The sequence below is a fragment of the Narcine bancroftii genome, chromosome 2, assembly GCF_036971445.1.
Source record: "Narcine bancroftii isolate sNarBan1 chromosome 2, sNarBan1.hap1, whole genome shotgun sequence".
NCBI lineage: Eukaryota > Metazoa > Chordata > Chondrichthyes > Torpediniformes > Narcinidae > Narcine > Narcine bancroftii.
Window position 1 is genome coordinate 207,513,637 of NC_091470.1, and position 16,291 is coordinate 207,529,927.

At 52.7% G+C, this 16,291-nt stretch overlaps 1 long non-coding RNA gene and 1 pseudogene across 1 annotated transcript in view; one reads left to right on the plus strand and one right to left on the minus strand.

The window, feature by feature from the left end:
- Positions 1-16,291, minus strand: part of LOC138755022 (zinc finger protein 721-like) — a 233,500-nt pseudogene that overhangs the window by 143,926 nt on the left and 73,283 nt on the right.
- Positions 15,369-16,291, plus strand: part of LOC138755047 (uncharacterized) — a 29,472-nt gene continuing 28,549 nt past the window's right edge. The window contains exon 1 of the long non-coding RNA XR_011352010.1: positions 15,369-15,426. This is a non-coding gene — a long non-coding RNA (uncharacterized lncRNA). The remainder of the gene's footprint in view (positions 15,427-16,291) is intronic.

Here is a 16,291-nt window from a genome sequence, read left to right on the forward strand (position 1 = left end):
CCAGGGCTGTCTCTGGGAACAGGGAGGTGGGTGCATGTCAGGTCCGGGTCAATGGTTGGAGACATGGAGGTGGCCGCATCATCAGGCTAGGTCGGTGTGTGAGGGACAGTGAGGTTGGTTCATCACTGATCTGGCTTAGTGTTTGTGGACAGGGAGGTGGGTGCATCGCAGGCCCGGATGTGTGTCTGGGGACAGGAAGGTTGGTACATCAGAGGGCTGGGTCGGTGTTTGGGGACAGCGAGGTGCGTAATTCACAGGGCCAGGTCTGAGTCTGGGAACAGGGATGTGGGTACATCACAGGGCAGGGTCGATGGCTGGAGATAGGGAAGTGTACTCATCACCAGGTTGGATCAGTGTGTGTGGAAAGGGAAGTGGGTTCATAACCAGGCCGGGTCGAGGGTGGGGAGAGGTATGTAGGTTCATCAGCGGGCTGTGTCGGGGTGTGGGGACAGGGAAGTTGGTTCATCACTGGGACAGTTCGGTGGATGGGGACAGGGAGGTGTGTACATCACAGGGTCTGGTCCGTGTGTGGAAACAGGGAGGTGGCCTCATATCCATGCTCAGTCGGTGTGTGGGGAAAGTGTGGTGGGTTCAAACCATGCTTGGTCAGAGGATGCTGACAGGGAGGTGGGTAAATTACAGGGCCGGTTTATTTTGTGAGAACAGGGAGGTGGGTTATTACAGGGTACGGTCAGGGAAGTGAGTTAATCACCAGACCAGGTTGACGTGTGGGTACAGGGAGTTGGGTTCATCACAGAGCCGGATCTGTATCTGGGCACAGTGAGGTGGGTACATCACAGAGCCGGGTCGGTGTGTGGCGACAGGGAGGTGGGTAATTCATAGGGCCAGGTCAGTCTCTGGGGAAGAGGGAGGTGGGTGCATGTAAGGTCCGGGTCGATGGGTGGAGACAGGGAGGCGCTCGCATCACTAGGCTGGGACGGTGTTTGAGGGACAGTGAGGTTGGTTCATCACTTGGCTGGCTTAGTGTGTGGGGACAGGGAAGTGGGTTCATCACCGGGCTGGATAAGTGGATGGCGACAGGGATGTGGCCGCATCACCAGGTTGGGTGCCTAGAAGGCAGGAGTCAGGGAATTGGTTGACTGTGAGGAAAGGAGGGAGAGTGCCAGTGCAGAGTACCCCTGTGTAAGTGCCACTCAGCAATATGTATTCTGCATTGGATACTGCTGGTGGTAACAGCCTATCAGGGATGAGTCGTAGGGGTCAGGTCTCTGGCACGGGGGCTGCCCCTGAGGTTCAGAAGGGAAGGAGGGATAAGAACAGGATACTTGTGGTTGGGGACTCATTAGTCAGAGGGCCAGATAGAAGGTTTGTGGGACTTGATCGGGGTCCAGGTTGGTATGTTGCCTCCCTGGTGCCAGTATCTGGGATATCTCTGATCGAATACATAGCATTCTGCAAGGGGAAGGAGAACAGCCAGAAGTCGTGGTCCATGTGGGGACCAATGACTTAGCTAGAAGTGGGGATGAGGTCCTGAAACAGGATTATGTGGAATTAGGTAGGAAGTTAAAAAACAGGACCTCCAAGGTAGTAAGCTCTGGATTGCTGCCGGTGCCACGCGCTAGTGAGGGTAGAAATAGGAGGATGTGGAGGATGAATGCGTGGCTAAAGAGATGGTGCAGGGGGCAAGGGATAAGATTTCTGGACCATTGGGATCTCTTCTGGGGAAGGTCGGACCTGTACAAAAGGGACAGACTCCACTTGAACTGGAGGGGGAGCAATGTGCTGGCAAGCAGATTTGCTAGAGCTGTGGGGGGAGGTTTAAACTAGTTTGGCAGGGGGGTGGGGAACAGAGTGTGAGAGCGGTGTCAAGGGAGCATGGACACCTAGATAAGAATAAAAACGATAACAAAGGTAGGATGGAGATTAGGGTAGAAGGTAGAAAAGAGAATGTATGTGAGGGTCATTCTCTGAAATGCATATATTTTAATGCAAGAAGCATCGTAAATAAGGTAGATGAGCTTAGAGCATGGACAGATACTTGGGGTCATGATATTGTGGCAATTAGTGAGACCTGGCTACAAGAAGGGCAGGACTGGTAACTTAACATTCCAGGATACATTTGTTTTAGATGTGTTAGATCAGGGGGTAAAAAAGGGGGAGGAGTTGCTCTGCTTTTAAGGAGGACATTACTGCCGTGAAGTGGCAAGATGGTCTGGAGGGATCTTCCAGTGAGGCTGTTTGGGTGGAATTGAGGGGTGAAGGAGACATGAGGGTGCTAATAGGGGTTTATTACAGACCACCAAATGGGTCAAGAAAACTAGAGGAACAAATGTGTAGAGCGATAACGTATATGTGTGAGAATCATAAGGTAGTGATCATGGGAAATTTTAACTTCCCTCACATTGATTGGGATACCCATACAGTTAGAGGGCTGGTTGGGATAGAGTTCGTTAAATGTGTTCAAGATTGTTTTCTGAATCAATTATTAGAAGGACAGTGTAATACTGGATCTCCTGTTAGGGAATGAGCTAGGTCAGGTATCAGACATTAATGTTGGAGATCCAATTGGGTCTAGTGATCATAATTCTGCAAGTTTTAAGGTAGTTTTAGGGAAGAGCAAGGAGGGGCCTAAAGTTGAGGTTCTGGATTGGAGAAGAGCAAATTTCGAAGGAATAAGAAAGGATTTGGGGAGTATTGAGTGGGACAGGATATTTTCAGGTGAGGGTGTAAATGAAAAATGGAGGATATTCAAAAAAGAGATTTTGAGGGTACAGAGTAGTTATGTCCCAGTGAGGATCAAAGGAAAGGCTGGAACTCATAGGGAGGCTTGGTTTTCGAGGAATATTGGAAATTTGTTTAGGAGAAAAAGGGAGGTGTACAAGAGGTATAAAGAACAAGGAGCTGACAATTTGAAGGAGGACTACAAGGAGTGTAGAAGGAATCTTAAGAAAGAAATTAGAAAGGCCAAAAAAAAGGCAGACAGAGTAAAAATAAATCCAAAGGGTTTCTATAAGTACATTAAAAGTAAAAGATTAGTGAGGGATAAAATTGGACCCCTTGTAGATAGTGAGGGTAGGCTGAGTGAGAAGTCAGAGGAAATGGGGGAAATTTTGAATGATTTCTTTGCCTCGGTATTCACTAGGGAAAAAATCATTGAACCAGTTGAGGTAAAAAAACTAGTGGGAAGCATATGAGGATAACCGAGGAGGTAGTAATGGTTGTGTTGAAAAAGATAAAGGTGGATAAATCTCCGGGACCGGACAAAATATTCCCAAGGACACTCAGGGAGGCTAGTAGACAGATTGTGGGGCCATTAACAGAGATATTTAGGATTTCACTGGCTACGGGGGTAGTGCCAAAGGATTGGAGGGTGGCGCATGTGGTTCCGTTGTTTAAGAAAGGGTCCAAATATAAACCTGGGAATTATAGGCCCGTGAGTCTGACGTCTGTGGTGGGCAAGTTGATGGAAAGTGTTCTGAGGGATGGTATTTACAAATATTTGCAGGTACAGGGATTGCGAGGGAGTAATTAGCATGGTTTTGTCAGGGGTAGATCATGCTTGACAAACCTGATTGAGTTTTTCGAGGGGGTTACAAAAAAGGTTGATGAAGGGAAAGCTGTGGATGTTGTCTATTTAGACTTTAGTAAAGCTTTTGACAAAGTTCCCCACAGGAGGTTAGGAAAAAAGGTGGAGGCATTAGGTATAAATGAGGAGGTAGTGAAATGGATTCAGAAATGGTTGGATGGGAGGTGTCAGAGAGTAGTGGTAGAAAATTGTTTGCCCAATTGGAGGTTGGTGACTAGTGGAGTTCCTCAGGGATCAGTCCTGGGTCCACTATTGTTTGCTATATATATTAACGATCTGGAAGTAGGGGTGGAGAATTGGATAAGCAAGTTTGCGGATGATACAAAGATTGGTGGTGTTGTGAACAGTGAGGAAGATTACTGTAGATTAAAAGGTGATTTAAGAAGGCTGGATGTGTGGGCTGAGAAATGGCTGATGGAATTTAATACAGATAAGTGTGAGGTGTTACATTTTGGAAGGGCAAATCTAAATAGGGCATATGCATTAAATGGTAGGCTATTGAGATGTGCAGAGCAACAAAGGGATTTAGGAGTTGTGGTAAATAGTACCCTAAAGGCTAATACTCAGGTAGATGGTGTGGTGAAGAAAGCATTTGGAATGTTGGCCTTCATAAATCGGAGTATTGAATTCAAGAGTAGGGAGGTTATGATGAAATTGTACAAGGCATTGATGAGGCCAAATTTGGAGTACTGTGTGCAGTTTTGGTCACCAAATTATAGGAAAGATATAAACAAAATAGAGAGAGTGCAGAGAAGTTTCACGAGAATGTTGACAGGATTTCAAGGTTTGAGTTACAGGGATGTAACAGGTTGTAACAGGAGTTACAGGTTGTGCAGACTGGGGCTTTTTTCTCTGGAGTGTAGAAGATTGAGATGGGACTTGATAGAGGTGTTTAAGGTTTTAAAAGGGACAAACAGAGTAAACGTGGATAGGCTTTTTCAATTAAGAGTGGGGGAGATTCAAACTAGAGGGCATGGTTTAAGATTGAAGGGGGAAAATTATAAGGGGAACATGAGGGGAAATTTCTTTCCGCAAAGGGTGGTAGGGATGTGGAATGAGCTTCCGACAGACGGAAGCGGGATCATTGGTTACATTAAAGGAAAGACTGGATAGTTACATGGATAGGAGAAGACTGGAGTGGTATGGACCGGCTGCTGGTCAGTGGGACTAGGAGGGTGGGGATTTGTTACGGCATGGACTAGTAGGGCCGAACTGGCCTGTTCTATGCTGTAAGTGGTTATATGGTTATATGGGTCGGTGTGTGAAGGACAGTGATGTTGCTTCATCACCGGGCTTGATTAGTGTGTGGGGAGAGGGAAGTTGGTTCATCACCGGGCTGGATTGGTGTATAGGGACGGTGAGGTGGGTGCATCACAGAGCCGGATGTGTGTCTGGGGACAGGAAGGTGGGTACATCACAGGGCTGGGTCGGTGTTTGGGGACAGGGTGGTGCGAAATTCACAGGGCCAGATCTGAGTCTGGGTACAGGGATGTGGGTACATCACAGGGCAGGGTCAATGGCCTGAGATAGGGAGGTGTCCTCATCTCTAGGCTGGATCGGTGTGTGTGTGGAAAGGTTGGTGGGATCATAACCAGGCCGGGTCGAGTGTGGTGACAGGTATGTAGGTTCATCACCGTTGGTTAGATGGTGGGAACAGTGAGGTGGGTACATCACAGGGCCATGTCAGTGTGTTGGGACAGGGAGGTGGGTTCATCACTGGGTCGGATCGGTGGATAAGGATAGGGAGGTGAGTATATGAAAGGGCTGTGTCGTTGTGTCAGGTGCAGGGAGGTGGGTTCATCACCGGGTCGGATAGCTGGATGGGGATATGGAGGTGGGTACATGACAGGGCCGGGTTAGTGGGTGGGCAGAGTGAGGTGGGTACATCACAGTGTCGGGTCGATGTGTTTGGTCGGAGAAGTGGTTTCATTACAGGGCTGGTGCGGTGGGTGTGGACAGGGAAGTGGTTTCATCAAAGGCCGGATCGGAGCGTTGGGAAAGCGATGTGGGTACATCAAAGGGCCAGGTTAGTGGGTGGGGACAGGGAGGTGGGTCATAACAGGGTCAGATAAGTGGGTGGGTACAGGGAAGTGTGTTCATCAGCAGGCCGGTTCAGTGGATGGGGACAGGGAGGTCTGTACATCACAGGGTCGGGTCCGTGGGTGGGGACAGGGAAGTGGGTTGATCACCGGGCCAAGTCAGAGGGGGAGAACAGGGAGGGGGGTACATCACAGTGACGAGTCAGTGTGTTGGGACAGATAGGAGGTTTCATCACAGGGTCGTCGGAGGGTTGGGACAAGGAAGTATGTTCATCATCAGGCTGGGTTGTTGTGTGGGGACAAGGATGAGGGTTCATCACTGGGCTGTGTCGGTGTGTGACGGACAGGGAAGTGGGTTCATCAACTGGCTGCATTGGTGTATGGGGACAGGGAGGTGGGTCATCACAGGGTCTGGTCGTTGTCTGGGAACAGGGAGGTGGGTACATCACAGGGCCGGATTGATGGGTGGAGATAGGGAAGTGGCCTCATATCCAGGCTCGGTGGGTGTGTGGGGAAAGTGTGGTGGCTTCAACACTGTGCCTTGTCAGAGGGTGCTGACAGCGAGGTGGGTACATTACAGCTCTGGTTTAGTTTGTGGGAACAGGGAGGTGGTTTATTACAGGGTCTGGATGGTGGGTACGGTCAGGGAAGTGGGTTCATCACCGGACCATCTTGATGTGTGGGGACAGGGAGGTGGGTACATCACAGAGCCGGGTCGGTGTGTGGCGACAGGGAGGTGGGAAATTCACAAGGCCAGGTCAGTTTCTTGGAACAGGAAGGTGGATGCATGTGAGTTCCGGGTCGATGGGTGGAGACAGGGTGGTTGCCTCATCACCAGGCTGGGTCGGTGTGTGAGGGACAGTGAGGTTGGTTCATCAGCGGCCAGGCTTAGTGTGTGGGGACAGGCAAGTGGTTTCATCAACGGGCTGGATCGGTGGATGGGGACAGGGAGGTGGGTTCATCACCGGGTCGGGTTGGTGCGTGGGGACGGAGGTGGGTGCATCACAGAGCCGGATGTGTGTCTGGGGACAGGAAGGTGGGTACATCACAGGACTGGGTCGGTGTTTGGGGACAGGGAGGAGTGTAATTCACACGGCCAGGTCTGAGTCTGGGAACAGGCATGTGGGTTCATCACAGGACAGGGTCGATGGCTGGAGATATGGAGGTGTCCTCATCACTAGGCTGGATTGGTGTGTGTGTGGAAAGGGAGGTGGGTTCATAACCCGGCCGGGTCGAGGGTGGGGACAGGTATGTAAGTTCATCACGGGGATGTGTCGGTGTGTGGGGACAGGGAAGTGGGTTCATCACCTGGCCACGTTGGTGTATGGGGACAGGGAGGTGGGTCATCACAGGGTCTGTCGATGTCTGGGAACAGGGAGGTGGGTGCATCACAGGGCCGGATCGATGGGAGGAGACTGGGAGGTGGCCTCATAACCAGGCTCGGTTGGTGTGTTTGGAAATTGTGGTGGGTCAGTCACCAGGCCAGGTAGGAGGGTGGTGACAGGGAGGTGGGTACATCACAGAGCCGGATCGGTGTGTGGAGACAGGGAGGTGGGTACTTCATAGGGCCAGGTCAGTCTCTGGGAACAGGGAGGTGGGTGCATGTCAGGTCCGAGTTGATGGGAGGAGACAGGGAGGTGGCCGCATCATCAGGTTTTCTCGGTGTGTGAGGGACAGTGAGGTTGGTTCATCACTGGGCTGGCTTAGTGTGTGGGGACAGGGAGGTGGGTGCATCACAGACCTGGATGTGTGTCTGGGGACAGGTATGTGGGTACATCAGAGGCTGGGTCGGTGTTTGGGGACAGGGAGGTGCGTAATTCACAGGGCCAGGTCTGAGTCTGGGAACAGGGATGTGGGTACATCACAGGGCAGGGTCGATGGCTGGAGATATGGAGGTGTCCTCATCACTAGGCTGGATCGGTGTGTGTTGAAAAGGAGGTGGGTTCATAACCAGGATGGGTCGAGGGTGTGGAGAGTTATGTAGCTTCATCACCGGGCAGTGTCGGTGTGTGGGGACAGGGAGGTGGGTCATAATAGGGTCGGATGAGTGAGTTGGTGCAGGGAAATGGGTTCATCAGCGGGCCGGATCGGTGGATGAGGACAGGGAGGTCTGTACATCACAGGGTCCGGTCCGTGGATGGGGACAGTGAAGTGGGTTGATCAACGGGACGAGTCAGAGGATGGGAACGGGAAGGGGTGTACATTCCAGTGACGGGTCAGCGTGTTGGTACAGCGAGGAGGTTTCATCACAGGGCCAAGTCGGAGGATTGGGCCAGGGAAGTAGGTTCATCACCGGGCCGGGTTGTTGTGTGGGGACATGGATGAGGGTTCATCAACAGGCTGTTTCTGTGTGTGACAGACAGGGAGGTGGATTCATCACCGGGTCTGGTCAGTGTCTGGGAACAGTGAGGTGGTTACATTAGAAGGCCGGATCGATGGGTGGAGTCTGGGACGTGGCCTCATTACAAAGTTCGGTCGGTGTGTGGGTAAAGTGTGATGGGTTCATCACTGGACCGGTCGGAGTGTGGTGACATTTTGGTAGGTACATCACAGGGCCTGTTTAGTTTGTGGGAATAGGGAGGTGGGTTATTACAGGGTCTGGATCGTTAGTGCGGGCAGGGAAATGGGTTCATCACCGGACCAGGTTGATGTGTGGGGACAGGCAGGTGGATTCATCACAGAGCCGGATCTGCGTCAGGCCACAGCGAGGTGGGTACATCACAGAGCCAGGTCGGTGTGTGGCGACAGGGAAGTGGGTTCATCAACTGGCTGCATTGGTGTATGGGGACAGGGAGGTGATTTACAGGGCCAGGTCAATCTCTGGGAACATGTCAGGTCCGGGTCGATGGGTGGAGACAGGGTGGTTGCCTCATCACCAGGCTGGGTTGGTGTGTGAGTGACAGTGAGGTTGGTTCATCACCGGGCAGGCTTAGTGTGTGGGGACAGGGACGTTGGTTCATCACCGAGCTGGGTCGGTGGCTGGGGACAGGGATGTGGGTTCATCACCGGGCCGGCTTGGTGCGTGGGGACAGGGAGGTATGTGCATCACCCAGCCGGATGTGTGTCTTGTGACAGGAAGGTGGGTACATCACAGGGCTGGGTCGGTGTTTGGGGACAGGGAGGTGCGTTATTCACAGGGCCAGGTCTGAGTCTGGGAACAGGAATGTGCGTATATCACAGGGCAGGGTCGATGGCTTGAGATAGGGATGTGTTCTCACCATTACGCTGGATCGGTGTGTGTGTGGAAAAGGCGGTGGGTTCATCACCAGGCCAGGTCGAGGGTGGGGACAGGTATGCAGGTTCATCACCGGGCAGTGTCGGTCTGTGGGGACAGGGAGGTGGATCATAACAGGGTCGGATGAGTGTGTGGGTTCAGGGAAGTGGGTTCATCAGCGGGCCGGATCAATGGATGGGGACAGGGAGATCTGTACATCACAGGGTCAGGTCCGTGGGTGGGGACAGGGAAGTGGGTTAATCACCGGGCCAGGTCAGAGGGTGGGAGCAGGGAGGGGGGTACATCATAGTGACGGGTCAGCGTGTTGGGACAGCGAGGAGGTTTCATCACAGGGCGGTCGGAGGGTTGGGACAGGGAAGTAGGTTCATCACCGCGCCGCGTTATTGTGTGGGGTCAGGGATGATGGACAGGGGTGTGTGACAGACAGGGAGGTGGGTTCATCACCGTGTCTGGTCACTGTCTGGGAACAGTGAAGGTGGGTACATCACAGGGCCGGATCGATGGGTGGAGTCAGGGAAGTGGCCTCATAACCAGGCTAGGTCGGTGTGTGTGTAAAGTGTGGTGTGTAATTCACAGGGCCGGGTCTGAGTCTGGGAACAGGGATGTGAGTACATCACAGGGCAGGGTCGATGGCTGGAGATAGGGAGGTGGCCTCATCACCAGGCTGGATCGGTGTGTGTGGAAAGGGAGGTGGGTTCATAAACAGGCCGGGTCTAGGGTGGGGACAGGTATGCAGGTTCATCACCGGGCTGTGTCGGAATTTGGGGACAGGGAAGTGGGTTGATCACCGGGACGGTTCGGTGGATAGGGATAGGGAGGTGTGTGCATCACAGGGTCGGGTACGTGGGTGGAAACAGGGAGGTGGGTTTATCACCTGGCCGGGTCAGAGGGTGGGAACAGTGAGGTGGGTACTTCTCAGGGACGCGTCAGTGTGTTGGGACAGCGAGGATGTTTCATCACAGGGCCAAGTCAGAGGGTTGGGACAGGGACGTAGGTTCATCACCTGGCCTGGTTGTTGTGTGGGGACAGGGATGAGGGTTCATCACCGAGCTGTGTCAGTGTGTGATAGATTGGGAGGTGGGTTCATCACCTGGCCGGGTTGGTGTATGCGGACATGGAGGTGGGTCATCACAGGGTCTGGTTGGTGTCTGGGGACAGGGCGGTGGGTACATCACAGAGCCGGATCGATGGATGGAGACAGGGAAGTGGCCTCATATCCAGGCTCGGCCGGTGTGTGGGAAAGTGTGGTGGGTTCATCACTGCGCTTGGTCGGAGGGTGCTGACAGGGAGGTGGGTACATCACAGGGCCGGTTTAGTTTGTGGGAACAGGGAGGTGGGTTATTACAGGGTCTGGATGGTGGATATGGTCAGGGAAGTGGGTTCATCACTGGACCAGGTTGATGTGTGGGGACAGGGATGTGGGTTCATCACTGAGCCGGACCTGCGTCTGGGCACAGTGAGGTGGGTACATCACAGAGTCGGATCGGTGTGTGGTGAAAGGGAGGTGGGTAATTCACAGGGCCAGGTCAGTTTCTGGGAACAGGGCAGTGGGTGCATGTCAGGTCCGGGTCGATGAGTGGAGGCAGTGAGGTGGTCTCATCACCAGGCTGGGTCGGTGTCTGAAGGCAGTGAGGTTGGTTCATAAACATAACAATTACAGCACGGAAACAGGCCATTAGGCCCTTCTAGTCCGCACCGAACCAAACACCCCTTTCTAGTCCCACCTCCCTGCACAATGCCCATAACCCTCCATCTTCTTCTCATCCATATACCTGTCCAACCTTTTCTTAAATAATACAATTGACTCCGCCGCCACTATTTCTCCCGGAAGCTCATTCCACACGGCTACCACTCTCTGAGTAAAGAAGTTCCCCCTCATGTTACCTCTAAACCTCTGCCCCTTAATTCTTAACTCATGTCCTCTTGTTTTAATCTTTCCTCCTCTTAACGAAAATAGTCCATCCACATCCACTCTGTCTATCCCTTTCATAATCTTAAATACTTCTATCAAATCCCCTCTCCACCTTCTACGCTCTAAAGAATAAAGACCTAATCTGTCCAATCTCTCCCTATACTCTAGATGCTTAAACCCAGGTAACATTCTGGTAAACCTTCTCTGCACTCTCTCCACTCTGTTTATATCCTTCCTATAATTAGGCGACCAGAACTACACACAGAACTCCAAATTAGGCCGCACCAACGTCTTATACAATCTCAACATCACCTCCCAACTCCTATATTCCATGCAATGATTGATAAAGGCCAGCATACTAAAAGCCTTCTTCACCACCCTATTCATGTGAGTTTCTACCTTCAGGGAACGATGTACTGTTACTCCTAAATCTTTCTGCTCTTCTGTATTCCTCAATGTTCTCCCATTTACCACGTATGTCCTATTCTGATTCTTCTTACCAAAATGAAGCACCTCACACTTATCAGCATTAAATTCCATCTGCCATTTTTCAGCCCACTTTTCTAAGCAGCCCAAATCCCTCTGCAATCCTTGAAAACCTTCTTCATTATCCACTATTCCACCTATCTTAGTATCGTCTGAATATTTACTAATCCAATTCACCACCCCATCATCTAGATCATTAATGTATATAACGAACAACAATGGGCCCAATACAGATCCTTGAGGCACACCACTGGTCACCGGCCTCCAACCTGACAGACAATTATCCACTACCACTCTCTGGTCTCTCTCTTTCAGCCAATGTTCAATCCATTTGACTATCTTAAAATTTATACCTAATGACTGCACCTTCCTAACTAACCTTCCATGTGGTACCTTATCGAAGGCCTTACTGAAGTCCATATAGACAACATCCACAGCGCCACCCTCATCCACATTCCTAGTCACCTCTTCAAAAAATTCAATCAGATTGGTCAAACATGACCTTCCTCCCACAAATCCATGTTGAGTGCTCCTGATCAGACCCTGTCTATCCAGATGTTTATAAGTACTATCTCTAAGAATTTTCTCCATTAATTTACCTACCACAGACGTCAAACTTACAGGCCGATAGTTGCCAGGCTTCCTCCTTGAACCCTTTTTAAATAATGAAACCACATGCGCAATGCGCCAATCCTCCGGCACTATCCCCATATCTAATGACATTTGGAAAATTACCGCCAGAGCCTCTGCTATTTCCTCCTTCACTTCTCTCAATGTCCTGGGGAAGATCCCGTCTGGTCCCGGAGACTTATCCACCTTTATATTCTTCAAAAGCCTTAAAACTACACCTTTTGTAATCTCTATATTCCCCATATTTACCCAATTTGCATTTTTTATCTCACATCTCCCAATATCCTTCTCCTTAGTGAATACCGAAGAAAAGAAACTGTTCAATATCTCCCCCATTTCTCGAGGCGGTGGCTTAGTGTGTGGGGACAGGCAAGTGGGTTCATCACCGGGCTGGATCGGTGGATGGGGTCACGGAGGTGGGTTCATCACCGGGCCGGGTTGGTGCATGGGGACAGATAGGTGGGTCTATTGCAGATCTGGATGTGTGTCTGGGTACAGGAAGGTAGGTACATCACAGGGCTGGGTCGGTGTTTGGTGACAGGGAGGTGCATAATTCACAGGGCCAGGTCTGAGTCTGGGAACAGGGATGTTGGTACATCACAGGCCAGGGTCAATGGCTGGAGATAGGGAAGTGTCCTCATCACTATGCTGGATCGGTGTGTGTGGAAAGGGAGATTGGTTCATAACCAGGCCGGTTCGAGGGTAGGGACAGGTATGTAGGTTCATCACTGGTCTGTGTCAGTGTGTGGGGACAGGGAAGCGCATTCATCACCGGGACGCACGGTCGATTGGGACAGGGAAGTGTGTACATCACAGGGTCTGATTCGTAGGTGGAGACAGGGAGGTGGGTTCATCACCTGGCCGGGTCAGAGGGTGGGAACAGTGAGGTGGATACTTCGCAGGGCCGGTTCAGTGTGTTGGAACAGGTAGGTGGGTTCATTACTGGGTCGGGTCCATGGGTTGAGACATGGAGGTGGGTTCATCACCCGGCCGGGTCAGTGAGTTGGGACAGGGAGGTGGGTTCATCACTGGGCTGTGTTGGTTCGTGAGGGACAGGGAGGAGGGTAAATCATAGGGTTGGGTCAGTGGGTGGAGAGAGGGACGTTGGTTCATTTGCAGGCCATGTCAGAGGGTTGGAACAGTGAGGTGGGTACATCACAGAGCCAGGTCAGTGTGTTGGGACAGGGAGGTGGGTTCATCACTGGGTCTGATCGGTGAATAAGGATAGGGAGGTGAGTACATGACACGGCTATGTCGGTGTGTCAGGTGCAGGTAGTTGGGTTCATCACCAGGTCAGATAGCTGGATGGGGTGAGGGAGGTGTGTACATCACAGGGCCATGTTAGTGGGTGGGGAGAGGGAGGTGGGTACATCACAGTGTCTGGTCGATGTGTTTGGTCATGGAGGTGGTTTCTCTACAGGGCCAGAGCGGTGTGTGTGGAGGGGGAAGTGGTTTCATCACCGGTCCGTGTCAGTGTGTCAGGAACAGGGAGGTGTGTTCATCAAAGGCTGGATCAGCGCATTGGAACAGGGAGGTGGGTACATCACAGAGCCGAGTTGGTGTGTGGTGACAGGGAGGTGTGTAATTCAGAGGGCGAGATCAGTGCCTGGGAACAGGGAGGTGGGTACATTGCAGGGCCAGGTTAGTGGGTGGGGACAGGGAGGTGGGTCATAACAGGGTGGGATGAGTGGGTGGGTACAGGGAAGTGAGTTCATCACCGGGCCGGATCGGTGGATGGGGACAGGGAGGTGTGTACATCACAGGGTCAGGTCGTGGGTTGAGACAGGGAGGTGGGTTCATCACCTGGCCGAGTCAGAGGGTAGGAATAGAGAGTTGGGTACATCACAGGGCCAGGTCTGTGTGTTGGGACAGGGGAGGATGTTCATCACCAGACCTGGTCAGGATGTGAGGGACGGGGAGGTTGTTTCATTACTAGGCCAGTTTCGTGGGTGGGGACATGCAGGGGGTTTCATCACTGAGCCGAGTGGTTGTTTGAGGGACAGGGAGGTGGGTTAATCACTGGGCTGAGTCGGTGTGTGAGGGACAGGGAGATGATTTCATCAACGGGCTGGGTTGATGTGTTGGGACAGGGAGGTGGGTACATCACAGGGTCGGGACGGTGGGTGAAGACATTGAAGTGGGTTCATCACCCGGCTGGGTCAGAGGGAGTCAAAAATGAGGTGGGTACATCGCAGGGCCGGGTCAATGTGTTGTGACAGCGAAGTGGGTTCATCACTGGTCCGGGTCGGTGTGTGGCGACAGGGAGGTGGATAATACATAGGGCCAGGTCAGTCTTTGGGAACAGGGAGGTGGGTGCATGTCAGGTCCGGGTCGATGGGTGGAGAGAGGGAGGTGGCCTCATCACCAGGCTGGGTCGGTGTGTTAGGGACAGTGAGGTTGGTTCATCACTGGGCTGGCTTAGTATGTGAGGACAGGGAAGTGGGTTCATCACCGGGATGGATCGGTGGATGGCGACAGGGAGTTGTGTTCATCAAGGGGACAGGTTGGTGTGTCATCACAGAGCCGGATGTGTGTCTGGGGAGAGGAAGGTGGGTACATCACAGGGCTGGGTCGGTGTTTTGGGACAGAGGTGTGTAATTCACAGGGCCAGTTCTGTGTCTGGGAACAGGTATGTGGGTACATCACAGGGCAGGGTTGATGCCTGGAGATAGGGAGGTGTCCTCAACACCAGGTTGGATCGGTGTGTGTGGAAAGGGAGGTGGGTTCATAACCAGGCCGAGTCGAGGGTGGGGACAGGTATGTAGGTTCATCAGCGGGCTGTGTTGGTGTGTGGAGACAGGGAGGTGGGTTCATCACCTGGCCGGGTCAGAGGGTGGGAACAGTGAGGTGGATACGTCACAGGGCCGGGTCAGTGTGTTGGGACAGGTAGGTGGATTCATTACTGGATCAGGTCCGTCGGTTGAGACAGCGAGGTGGGTTCATCACCTGGCTGGGTCAGTTTGTTGTGACAGGGAGGTGGGTTCAGCACAGGGCCAGTTCGGTGAGGACAGGGAAGTCGGTTCATCACTGGGCTGTTTTGGTGTGTGAGGGACTGGAAGGAGGGTAAATCACAGGGTCAGTTCAGTGGGTGGAGAGAGGGAAGTTGGTTCGTCTGCCGGCCGAGTCAGAGGGTTGGAACAGTGTGGTAGGTACATCACAGAGCCAGGTCACTGTGTAGGGACAGGGAGGTGGGTTCATCACTTGGTCGGATCGGTGGATAAGTATAGGGAGGTGAGTACATGACAGGGCTGTGACAGTGTGTCAGGTGCAGGGTGGTGGGTTCATCACCGGGTCGGATTGCTCGTTGGGGATAGGGAGGTGGGTACATGTCAGGGCTGTGTCGGTGTGTCAGGTGCAGGGAGGTGGGTTCATCATCAGGTCGGATTGCTGGATGGGGATACGGGGGTGGGTACATGACAGTGTCGGATCGATGTGTTTGGTCAGGGATGTGGTTTCATTACAGTGCCGGAGCGGTGGGTGTGGACAGGGAAGTGGTTTCATCACCGGTCTGTGTCAGTGTGTCAGGAACAGGGAAGTGTTTTCATCAAAGGCCAGAACGGAGCATTGGGATAGCGAGGTGGGTACATCAAAGGGCCAGGTTAGTGGGTGGGGACAGGGAGTTCTAGACATCACATTGTTCGGTCCGTGGGTGGGGACAGGGAAGTGCGTTGATCACCGGTCCAGGTCAGAGTGGGGGAACAGGGAGGGGGTACATCACAGTGATGGGTCAGCGTGTTGGGACAGCGAGGAAGTTTCATCACAGGGTCAAGTCAGAGGGTTGGGACAGGGAAGTATATTCATCATCGGGCCGGGTTGTTGTGTGGGGACAGTGATGAGGGTTCATCACCGGGCTGTATCAGTGTGTGATGGATTGGGAGGTGGGTTCATCACCTGGACGCATTGGTGTATGGGGACAGGGAGGTGGGTCATCACAGGGTCTGGTCGGTGTCTGGGAACAGGGAGGTGGGTACATCACAGGGCCGGATCGATGGCTGGAGACAGGGAAGTGGCCTCATATCCAGGCTAGGTCAGTGTGTGGGGAAAGTGTGGTGGGTTCATCACCGGGCCGGGTCGGAGGGTGGTCACAGGGAGGTGGGTACATCACAGGGCTGGTTTAGTTTGTGGGAACAGGGAGGTGGGTTATTACAAGGTCTGGATGGTGGGTAAGGTCAGGGAAGTGGGTTCATCACCGGACCAGGTTGATGTGTGGGGACAGGGACGTGGGTTCATCAGAGAGCCGGATCTGCGTCTGGGCACAGTGATGTGGGTACCTCACAGAGCCGGGTCGGTGTGTGGCGACAGGGAGGTGGGTAATTCACATGGCCAGGTCAGTTTCTGGGAACAGGGCGGTAGGTGCATGTCAGGTCTGGGTCGATGGGTGGAGACAGGGAAGTGGCCTCATCACCAGGCTGGGACGGTGTGTGAGGGACATTGAGGTTGGT